The sequence below is a fragment of the Eptatretus burgeri genome, chromosome 10 (genome assembly GCF_056783735.1).
Source record: "Eptatretus burgeri isolate ZD-2024b chromosome 10, Ebu_testis_v1, whole genome shotgun sequence".
In the NCBI taxonomy this organism is placed as follows: Eukaryota; Metazoa; Chordata; class Myxini; order Myxiniformes; family Myxinidae; genus Eptatretus; species Eptatretus burgeri.
This window is the reverse complement of record NC_140970.1, coordinates 49001819-49014318: the sequence shown is the minus strand read 5'-3', so window position 1 is coordinate 49014318 and position 12500 is coordinate 49001819.

Below are 12500 nucleotides of genomic sequence, written 5' to 3'. Positions count from 1 at the left end.
CCTATCAAGGCAGATGAACAATTGGGTCACACACAATGTTTGTGGGTGCAACGTTGACAAGTAACAGAACACTTTGAACAATCAGGCTTGGTCAGCATTCTCCTGTAATCCCACCATCCTGTTCTGCCAGGGCACAGCTCCCATACCATTGTCCATTGTAGTACTCAGTCAGGTACTCTATTACTCGTTTCCCAACTGCTGTTCCTGTGTTGCCTGATTGCCTCTGGGTTGCATGAAGACGGTTCTCCTGGTCTTGCTGTCTCTATTCCCCTGGTTGCACTTCATGTGTCGTTGGGTCCTCTCTGTCTGCTGCTTGTATTCTGGCAGGATTCTGGTCAGCCAACAAGTTGTGTAGGGCACAGGCTGCCAAGACAGTCTTGGTGACAGCCTGAGGTCTCTGCATCATGCACGAATGGAGACACCTGAACCTGAAAACAGAGTAAAGTCATTGCATTATTAGAAAAATCATTGACCAAATATCAATTGAAAGTTGAAGTCACATCAGTGTTAACAAACTTGCAAAATCACAGAGTTATCATGAAATGTTAAATATATGTGTACATACCTGTTGGCCAAGATGCCAAAACAATTCTCCACAATCCTACGGGCCTTGGACAACCTGTAGTTGAAGATGCGCTCTGCTGCTGTCATTTCTCTCTTGGAGTGTGGCTTCATCATCCAGCTTCTGAGGGCAAATGCATCATCACCATCAAGGAAGTAGGGGATATCAGTGTCACCATCTTGCAGGGGTTGACTTGCTGGCAGATCAGCTTTGTCCTGCTCCAGAGCATGATACAGTCCACACTCTGAAGATTCCAGAATCAGAGTCAGCACCATAGGCACCCACATCCACATACATAAACTTGTAGTTGGCATCCACCAGGGCCAGCATAATGATGGAGAAGAAGCCTTTGTAGTTGTAGTACAGACTGCCAGAGTGAGGTGGAGCTTGTATCCTCACATGCTTGCCATCTATGCAGCCACAGCAGTGATGGAAGTTCCACTTGTCTGAGAAGCCCTGAGCCACCTCCTTCCACTTCTCTTCTGTTGTGGGACACTTGAAGGCTGTCTCTTGGTAGTGGTCGTAGATGGCTTGGCACACCTCTGGCACAATAATGACGAGGATGTTGGGGGAAACCCGGAACCCATAGGCCAGCGACTTGTAAGAATCCCCAGTGGCTAGATACCTTAGAGTGATGGCCAGCTTGAGTCCAGGGGACAGAGGCTTTCTAAAGTTGGTTGTTTTCTTCTTAAGCCTAGGGGTGAGTTCTTCCACCACGTGGTTGAACATCTCTGGGACCATTCTGACAAAGTTCCTGAAGGACTTGACATCCCCCTCTCTAAGGTGCTTCATGAGTTTCTCATACATGCCATACTTGTGTCTCTTCAAGAGCCATTCTCTCACCCAAATACTCTTCTTTCTTCTTTCTCTTCTGGCCCTCCTTTCTCTGGCTTTGGACTTGGCCTTCTTGACCGCGGCAGCAGCAAGGAGACATGCTGCAGCCTTCAGCATGTCGGACTGGTCCTCATCCAGCAGGTTCTGCACTTCTTCACTGCGGTCCATCTCGCTTGACGTCTGATGACAATATGATTGCTGGAAGGAAGAGGCCTCATATATATATATATATATATATATATATATATATATATATATATATATATATATATATATATATATATATATATATATATATATATATATGTAGTCCCGATTTCTCAATTCTCACGCACAGCTGTCGTGTGACCGTCACACGACAGTTGCATGTGCCAATAAAAATCTCAGTTTTGTCACCTGAACGTCGTGCGAATGTCATTCGACATGTATGCGAACTCCAGGCAAAGTTCATCCCAAATTTCGCTGGAAGTTCGTGCGACATTCTTGCGATATTCGTGAGACATACGCAAATGTGTTTTAGTGTCAATTCAGTGTGATTCCAAGTGAAAATTATCGCAATTTTGTGTCTCCAACTTGTCGCAGTCATGAGCTGTCGCAGCCCAGTGAGATACCGGCTTAAGGCAGTGACACCCAACATACAGTGATCCCCAGGCAGGTATTTTGTTAATCTTCATGCAGTCAGACCTTCCCCTCATGTCTTGTGGATTAACGGGATGAAGTGCGTTGCGTGGGTCTCGTAGCTCGGTCTAATTATATCTCTATCTTCCATTCAATCCTGATTTCCATTTCAACCCTTTCCTTTTATCCATAGTACAAATCAAATCATGCAAGCAAGCAAACTGGAGTTCCTCAAGGCAGTGTTCTGGGCCCTGTTCTTTTTCTGATTTTCATCAACGATCTCTCCGACTCTCTGGAAAATCCTCTTTCTCTCTTTGCCGATGACTCCACCCTCTGCCGTACCCTCTGTCATCCCTCAGACCGGCAAGCAGCAACTTCTTCGCTCACTGCAGATCTGGGTAATATCACGAACTGGTCCAACACGTGGAACATGTCTCTCAATCCGGACAAATCTCACACTCTCACTATGTCTCTCCTAAAGGACCATTTGGAAATAAACCTCCATCCACTTTCTCAACAATCCTCTGGAAGAAGCTTCTGGGTCTCTTTCTTTCAAGCTTCTGGGTCTCACTATTTGCCATAATCTTTCCTGGGAAAGCCACATTTCCAACCTGGCCTCCAAAGCCAGTCGCTGACTGGGAATCCTCCGTCGTGCAAAGTCCTTCCTCGGCCCACCTGAGCTCCTGACCACGTACAAAGCTTTTGTCCGCAGCCTGATGGAGAACTGCTATCCCCTCTGGGCTGGTGCTCCTGCCTCCCACCTTTCTCGGCTTCACGCTGTGGAAACCAAGGCATTTCGGATCATTAGCATCTCCCACGATGAGGCTGAGTCTTTGGGCCTCTCACTTTCTCACCGCAGACAGGTCGGTGGTCTTTCTGTCTTCTACCGTCTCCTCTCCGGTCTCGCCCCCGCCCCCCCCCCCTTCCGCTCTGTCTGCAATTTGTCCCCACCATATTTCCACAGGGTGCTCAAGATCCGCCAACAATCCCCTTCTGGTAAAACTACCAAAATCACAAATCACTACTCACCTTCACTCTTTCATTCCTCTTTTTCCCCACCTTTGGAATAAACTCCTTCACTCTGTTCAATCCCATTCTTCCCTCCAGGCCTTCAAAACAGCTGTTCACCACCACCTATTATCGTCCCCCATCCAAATCCTCGATCTTTTCTACCCCCGTTAATCCACCCCAAACTCACCTCCTTCAAATTTCCTGCTTTCCTTCCTGAAAGCCCCTGTAATATCCATCTTGTGTACCCCATGTTCCCCGCCCCATCTCTCTCCCTTCTGCAGATCTCCTAATGTCTCTATTCCCCACTGTTTTGTCCTTCCCACCCCCACCCCTCTTGTCTTATGCCCTCCTTGCTGTGTGTTGTGTGTTCACTCTCATACGAGCCTCGACAATGTATACCAAAAAAAATAAACAAAACACAATATTAATAATCGCACCAAGCAGCCACCTGTGAAAGAATCACAACAAGAACAAAGACGCTGTCCAGCGTGTGCATAGCGTGTCCTTTCATTCAAATCTGCATGCCAATTTACAATGGAATCTCACCTTGCTCACTCTTCACTCATGAAAAACACACCACCTCGACCACCAACATCTCCCGCACACGGGATAAATTATCCCGCACCTCCTCGCACCTCGGCATCGATACAATTCGCCACCAAACGGAGGCGTGCTGCACGGCCCAGGCTACTCGGACTGCTTGATGCAGGGACAAGCCAAGCACGTTAACAGCACCAACCGCATCTCGCCGGGGATGCCCCGAATGGGCGCGCGGGACCGACACGATCCTCATCCAGTCTCCAGAACACGGCAGGATGGGTGGCGAGGGACGGGGGTCGCCGGGGAGGGGCGGTCCGGGAGTTTGGTGCGGGGCTCTGGGCCATATCGCACCGGATGTGTGAATGCGACCACTTCTGGCCGACTGCTTCCGGCCGACCGCTTCTGCTTTTGTAAATTTCTTGCCTTTTGTCGCACCCCAAAAATTCCTTGTTATCCCTGCTGTACAAAATAATAAACCCCATTCACTGTGCCACATACATTTCCTCGCTTAATTGTAAATAAATGCTTTGTATAGAAATGTTCGCAGCTCGTTTTCGTCTTTTCCTTCATTGTTCCGGCATGATCTGTATCCTAGCTTATTGGGATGTTATCCTCCAACGATCTGTTTCCGAGCCGGTATGGCCTTGGCATTTACACTCGGCTGCATCTGATCCGGTAAGGTGATCCGGTTTGAACAAGGTGTACTGAGGGCGTGTCCCCCGGTAATTAGATCACGTGACCATTAGGTAACCGGTATTCATGAGACTGAAGACCCTAAGTCACATGGTTGAGTTATTGGCATTCACGGTCGATGGCCTTCTTGCCCTTGACCCCAGGTCCGAAACAATATATTTCAAAGGATTGTTTTAAATTATGTTAAAATCAAAACGCAGATACCTTACCTAAAGTAAGAACCTTAACCTGAAAGCAAATTAATGGTTTTCCAACTGCCCAGAGCATCAGTTGGGCACCGTTCTTCCTCGAAATTTCGATCCTTTCTGCCCAGGGCCTCTCCAAACAGCGGATCCACAACTTTGGTCACGGATCCACATCAGTAGATCCACAACCTCAGTTGTGTCCAAGCAGTTAGTCAACCCATCAATGCAACATCACGAATCAACTTTACTCGCTGGAGGATTTAATGTATTTTTTTTTCATCGTTACAACTCCTATCACACATTCTATTTTATAATAATACATTAAATCATGCACATCTTACGAAAAATATAACATATCCATCTGTGATTACCAACTTCCAACAGTACGTACTGTATACAACCCCAAATCCTTGAGCAGCTTTCACCAAAAAACAATGTTGCATTTATATAGACGTTTCGAGGAAATGTGCACAAACATTAATCTTTATAAACAGCTGCTTTTCGCGGGTCGGAAAAAAATTTTGCTCAGTAATTTAGAAAACACAATACGGCAAACAGGTCGGAAATCGGGTGTTATCAAATATATTTTTGCTTTGAAACTCACAGAGATAAACCATATAACCTTTGTAAAGTCAGAACTGTCACCCCAAATTATGAAAAAGTGTGAGAATGTAAAATGTGTCCAGCGAGGTCATGGTGACATGAGGATTGAAGGTGAGAAGCGCGAAGTGTTGGGAAGTGTACATGACGCTCAGAGTGAGTCGTAAACGACGGTAAGGGTATTGTTGTAGTCGATGTCGACCCTTTGTTCAGTGGGACAGTCAGATCTGATGCTGTGTCAAAAAAAAGCTGGCTTCAATGATCTTTGGACTACCATTAATATGGAGTATGAAGGTCTTCTCAGGGTGTTGTACAACTTTGTAATGTCCGTGATATGGATATTGCAAGGGTGTCCGGACAGCGTCACACCGCACGAATACGTGGGTGCACATAGAAAATTACTGGGGAATAACAACCGGGCTTGATGAAGGGGTACGTGTTGGTGTCCCCGGAGGCCCTGCGTGGCAATACGAAGTTGGTTGGCATAGTTGGTGGCGTTGGGCGATGAGAAGAATTCTCTTGGGAAGCGAAGCGGTGCACCGTACACTAGCTCTGTAGTGAAACATCCAAGATCATCTTTAAGAGCATCTCGCGTACCAAGCAGGACCATAGGTATGATGTCCATACAGTGCGTGGACTTGTCTTGTGCTTTCAGGAAAGACTTGAATTGGCGATGGAAATGCTGCACCACACCATTTGCTTCTGGGTGGTCAGCAGTGGTTCGCACATGGTCGGTACCAAGGAGTCAAATCAACTCATGAAATAGAGCCGATTCGAACTGGCTACCACGATCCGTAGTGATGGTTGATGGAACACCTAAACATGTGATCCAGGTGTGGATAAAGGCCCTGGCAATGGTAGGTGCAGTGATGTCAGCTATCGGTGTCGCCTCCAGCCAATGGGTGAAGTGGTCAACACAAGTCATTAAAAAAGCGGTGCCCATTTGGGGGTGTTAGGAGACTGACAAGATCCACATGGACCCTGTCGAAACGCTTATCTGGTGTTGAAAAGCTACCAAGTGGTGTGACAAGTATGACATTGTATCTTGGAGTGTTGACACTGAAGACATTGCTTCACCCAGTGGCACACATCAGCATTGATGCATGGCCAGACATAACACGTGGCGATGAGTCTCTGGGTTGCTCGAATACCTGGGTGCGCAAGTGAGTGAAAGTGTTGAAGACTATATGACGGAATGCTGCAGGAACGAAAGGGCATGACTGTCCCATCGATGTATTACACACGAGGGTAGTGATTGTCCCTGGGAGTGGTGGTACCTCGCAAAATGTAAGCGAACCTGCTGCAGACTGCAGAAGGTGAAACTTTGTGTTCTCTCGTTGTGCTGCTGCAAGTGCATTAAAATTGATAGTGTGCTGGAAGAAGACAATGCCAATACCTCGATGGGTGAGAGCTAATCGGCTGCTGAGTTCACGATTCCTTTGATGTGTCGGATGTCGGGAGTGAATTGCGAGATATAACTGAGTTGGCAAAGTGTGAGGAGAGTGAGAGTACCATTGAGTGGGCAGAGCGAAATTTAATCATGAAATAATTTCATAATTTTAGTTATTTCAATGAAATTTAATGATTTTAAATTCATCGAGATTTTTTTACCTCTGCAACCGAAGGTGGATGGAGGTTATGTTGTCACCCTATCTGGTTTTTGGGGGGGTTTTTTTGTATACCTTGTCGAGGCTCGTATGAGAGCGAACATACAACGCACAGCAAAGGGGGCATGAGACAAGAGGGGTGGGAGTGGGAAGGACGAAACAGTGGGGAACAGAAACGTTAGGAGATCTGTGGAAGGGAGAGGGATGGGGTGGGTAACATGGGGAATACAAGAGGATATTACAGGGACGTTCAGGAAGGAAAGCAGGGAATTTGAAGGAGGTGGGCTTGGGTGGATTATCGGGGGAAGAAAAGATCGAGGATTTGGATGGGGGATGATAAGAGGTGGTGGTGAACAGCTGTTTTGAAGACCTGGAGGGAAGAGTGGGATTGAATAGAGTGAGGGAGTTTATTCCAAAGGCGGGGAAAAAGAGGAATGAAAGTGAAGGTGAGCAGTGATTCGTGATTTTGGTAGTTTTACCAGAAGGGGGTTGTTGACGGACCTTGAGCGCCCTGCGGAAATGTGGTGGGGACAAATCGCAAAGAGAGCAGGGGGGCGAGGCTGGAGAGGAGACGGTAGAAGACAGAAAGACCACCGACCTGCCTGCGGTGAGAGAGCGAGAGGCCCAAAGACTCGGCCTCATTGCGGGAGATGTCAATGATCCGAAATGCCTTGGTTTCCATAGCGTGAAGCCGAGAAAGGTGGAAGGCAGGAGCACCAGCCCAGAGGGGAGAGATCGAGAGCAGTACTCCATCAGGCTGCAGACGAAAGCTTTGTAAGTGGTCAGGAGCTCAGGTGGGCTGAGGAAGGACTTTGCACGACGGAGGATTCCCAGTCGGCAACTGGCTTTAGAGGCGAGGTTTGAAATCTGGCTTTCCCAGGAAAGGTCATGGCAGATAGTGAGACCCAGAAGCTTGAAAGAAATGACTTCTTCTAGAGGATTGTTGAGAAAGTGGATGGGGGCGTTTTCTAAACGGTCCTTTCGGAGAGATTTAGTGAGAGTGTGAGATTTGTCTGGATTGAAAGACATGTTCCACGTGTTGGACCAGTTTGTGATTTTACCCAGATCTGCAGTGAGCGAAGAAGCTGCTGCTTGCCGGTCTGAGGGATGACCGATGGTACGGCAGAGGGTGGAGTCATCAGCAAAGAGATATTGAGGATTTTCCAGAGAGTCAGAGAGATCATTGATGAAAACCAGAAAAAGAACAGAGCCCAGAATGCTACCTTGAGGAACTCCAGCCTGGACAGGAAGGGGGGATGAAAGAACTCCATTTAGGGCCACACGTTGACTGCAACAGGAGAGGAAGTCTGCGAGCCATGAATGGAGATGGCCTTGAATACCATCGGAAGAAAGTTGGGTGGCCAGGGCAGGGTGCCAGACTGTGTCAAAAACACGTGATATGTCCAGGGATACGGCTCGGATTTCCTGTCTGGCATTGAGGACCTCCATCCATTGTTGGGAGAGCAGAAGCGGCATATCCAGGGTAGAGTGACCTGGTCTGAAACCAAATTGATGATCGGAAATCAAGCCATTGTGGAAGAGGAAGAACTTAATGACTGAAGCGAAGATCGATTCCATAACTTTGCTGATGATTGGGAGAAGGCTGATTGGTCTGTAGTTGCAGGGTTCTGTTTTTGTACCTTTTTTTACGCAGGGTGGTAATGTTTGCTGATTTCCAAGCAGATGGCAGATGACCTTGAGCAAATGAAAGGGTGACTAGAACAGGGGGAGGGTGAGCAAGAGCAGAGGAGCAGGTTTTTAAGACACGTGGGCTGATGCCGTCTGGACCGGTTGCAGAATGAGTCGAGGTTTGACAGCAAGCTCTCCACCTTGTCAGGAGAAAAGGACACAGAGTCCAAGGACAGTTGAGTGCGACTGGGTAAGGTGGGTAGAGAAAGCGATGGGTTTTGGACACAAGTTTCAGCTGCAAACACCGAGTTTAGGCATTCAGCCTTTTCACATGTGGTATCAGCAGTGCGGGCATTTGAGGTAACAGAGGGGATGGAGGGGGAACAGACACAAGAAACAGATTTGATTAGATGCCACCAGGATTTTGAGGAGGGAGAGAGTTTTGAAAGTTCAGACTTGAGCTTAGAAAGATGTTGTTTTCTGGCTCTCCTGAGGGTAGATACACTCTTGTTCTGAGCTTTTTGGAAGGAACTGAGATTACCCTCAGTTGGGTTTGCTTTCCATGAGGCAAAGGGCAAGTTGTTTCAGGACAACTGCCTCACCACAAGCTTCAGTGAACCAAGGGTGGGAGGAAGGGAAGGACAACTGAAGATGAGAGGGGATAACCTGTTAGCTTAACCTGTTTGTTTGTTTGTGAACAAAATATCTCAAAGTTGTGGATGGATTCGGGCGAAACTTGGTGAACTTGTTTGGTATGTAACAAGGTAGAATTGGTTCGATTTTGGTGAAGATCGGAATCCAGATCCGAGATTTTTTTTAAACTGATTCTTCACCAGTGAAGAATCGGGCTAAAATGACAAATAGCAGGATATCTATCTATAATTCCAGCAATCTCTGTGTGTGTGTGTCTGTCTGTTTGTCTGTCTGCGACTGCCGTTTCTCGACGACCGCCGGTCCGATCTCATTGAAACTTGCCAGAAATATTGCCGGGGACCCACGGATGTGCCTTTTCGAGGTTTGATATCGATCGGACGAGCGGTTCCCAAGTTACGGCCATTTTAATGCTTTTTCAGTGTTGAAAAGGTGTATGTATGGCAGCTGAAGATGTCGTCCACCTTCTCACCTTGTCATGCCAATTTTCCCCCAAATTATTAATAAACGGACGACCACCAGTCCGATCGGATTGAAACTTGCCAGGAATATTGCCGGGGACCCGCGGATGTGCCTTTTCAAGGTTTGATATTGATCGGACGAGTGGTTCCCAAATTACAGCCATGTATCTGTGAACCAATGACAGGACACGGTGCTATGACGTCACGAATGACGTCACAATTAATGTTTATTTATCATCTATTTTTTGCACGATTGACGGTCCGATCTGATTGAAACTTGCCAGGAATATTGCTGGGGACCTGCGGATGTGCCTTTTCCAGGTTTGATATTAATCGGATAAGCAGTTCCCAAGTTACGGCCATTTATCTGTCAACCAATGACAAGACACGGTGCTATGATGTCATGAATGACGTCACAATTAATGTTTATGTATTTATTTATTTTTTTGCACGATTGACGGTCCGATCTGATTGAATCTTGCCATGAATATTGCTGGGGACCCGGGAATGTGCATTTTTGAGGTTTGATATTAATCGGATGAGCGGTTCCCAAGTTACGACCATTTATCTGTCGACCAATATCTGCGAGAGAGGGGGACAGGAGAGGGGAGGATGAGAGTGGGGGCGAGAGAGGAGGGGGAGAAAGGAAGGGCGATACTAGGGGGGAGCGAGGGGGGGCGAGAGAGAGGGGGCAACACAATTCTTCTTCGTTTGATGTGACGTCACAATTGACGCTGGGGACCTGAGTATGTTTCCCAAGTTATGGCCATTTATGATACGGTTGGTCCAATCTAATTGAAATAATGCCCAAATCCAGTCGTCGTTTGCGCACCTACGGGCCCGTACCAGTCTCAAAAAGTTGTGGATGCATTTGGCTCCAAGCTCCAAATGAAACAAAATGACATTCTAAATGAAAGCATATCGCCTAAAAAGGGAAACAATGCGATCTCGTTAAAACCACACCAGATGACACTGAGGCTACGTGTTACACCATGGTGCCCACACTTTGTACTTTGATCCATCGACCAGTTTTTACAAAGAGAATAGGATGTATTTTTGTTTTGTTTAGCAGAGTGAACTATGTACTATAGTGTGAGGTCGCACAGGCAACTGAATGAACATGCAGACACACACGCAAAGTTTTTTTTTTTTCATTTTCTGTTTCCAACAATTCTCTCTCTCTCTCTCTCTCTCTCTCTCTCTCTCTCTCTCTCTCTCTCTCTCTCTCTCTCTCTCTCTCTCTCTCTCTCTCTCTCTCTCTCTCTCTCTCTCTCTCTCTCTCTCTCTCTCTCTCTCTCTCTCTCTCTCTCTCTCTCTCTCTCTCTCTCTCTCTCTCTCTCTCTCTCTCTCTCTCTCTCTCTCTCTCTCTCTCTCTCTCTCTCTCTCTCTCTCTCTCTCTCTCTCTCTCTCTCTCTCTCTCTCTCTCTCTCTCTCTCTCTCTCTCTCTCTCTCTCTCTCTCTCTCTCTCTCTCTCTCTCTCTCTCTCTCTCTCTCTCTCTCTCCTCTCTCTCTCTCTCTCTCTCTCCTCTCTCTCCTCTCTCTCCTCTCTCTCCTCTCTCTCCTCTCTCTCCTCTCTCTCCTCTCTCTCCTCTCTCTCCTCTCTCTCCTCTCTCTCTCTCTCTCCTCTCTCTCCTCTCTCTCCTCTCTCTCCTCTCTCTCCTCTCTCTCTCTCTCTCTCTCTCTCTCTCTCTCTCTCTCTCTCTCTCTCTCTCTCTCTCTCTCTCTCTCTCTCTCTCTCTCTCTCTCTCTCTCTCTCATATCTCTCTCTCTCATATCTCTCCCTCTCTCCCTCTCTCCCTCTCTCTCTCTCTCTCTCTCTCTCTCTCTCTCTCTCTCTCTCTCTCTCTCTCTCTCTCTCTCTCTCTCTCTCTCTCTCTCTCTCTCTCCATCTCTCTCTCCATCTCTCTCTCCATCTCTCTCTCCATCTCTCTCTCCATCTCTCTCTCTCATCTCTCTCTCTCATCTCTCTCATCTCTCTCATCTCTCTCATCTCTCTCATCTCTCTCATCTCTCTCATCTCTCTCTCTCTCTCTCTCTCTCTCTCTCTCTCTCTCTCTCTCTCTCTCTCTCTCTCTCTCTCTCTCTCTCTCTCTCTCTCTCTCTCTCTCTCTCTCTCTCTCTCTCTCTCTCTCTCTCTCTCTCTCTCTCTCTCTCTCTCTCTCTCTCTCTCACACACACACACACACACACACACACACACACACACACACACACACACACACACACACACACACACACACACACACACACACACACACACACACAATTGTACAGTATTGGCTATTCCTGAAATGTAATTTAAAGGATTGCTGTAAATTATGCTAACCTCAAAACATAGTTCCCTTACCTAAGGGCCCTGTCACACCTTGAAGTTTGAGCCAGCGTATGGCAAGGTATCAAAATGTATGTAAAACGCTGGCATGTGCTGAACTATTGAAGTTTTTTTTCCAGTTTTGGATGTATTCATAACGAGTTGGACGTATGCATAATGTATTAATAACGTACACAGAACGTTTCGATAACATATAGATAACTTATATCAACGAATGCTGAGCGTGTTGTCGGCGTTCACAACCTATGCCCAACGATAGTTTAACTTATGTATAGCGCGTGGCAGCATATCGCCGACGATCATGTGGCGTAGGCTATTAATAGGCTGCGGCTCGCTGATTCAAATCATAACCGCACTAGACATCAAAGTGTCAAGCCACTGTCACACCTTCACGTTTTAGCCAGCGTGTGCCGACGTATGAAAAATTGGCCGAATACGCTGGCACACGTCGAATACGTTATGGGTAAGTTTTGTATACGTTAAGAGCACGCTGAAGCATGCTGGCATACGTCATAGTACGCCGAGTACGTCGACAAATTTTCAGCATGTTGAAAATTTTTCAACGTATCCAGCGGATGACACACGTTCCGCATACGATGGCCATAAGTTGTAGGCACGTTACGCGATCGTTGACACACGTCAGACACACGTTACTTGTAAGTTACTCATAAGTCGAAACACGTCGAGGTAATGGTTAGGGTCAGTGTTCCAGACTCCCTGTTTTTTTTTTCCTTCGGTATGACGGTGATGTTGACACTTCGATTTCTAGTGCGGTTA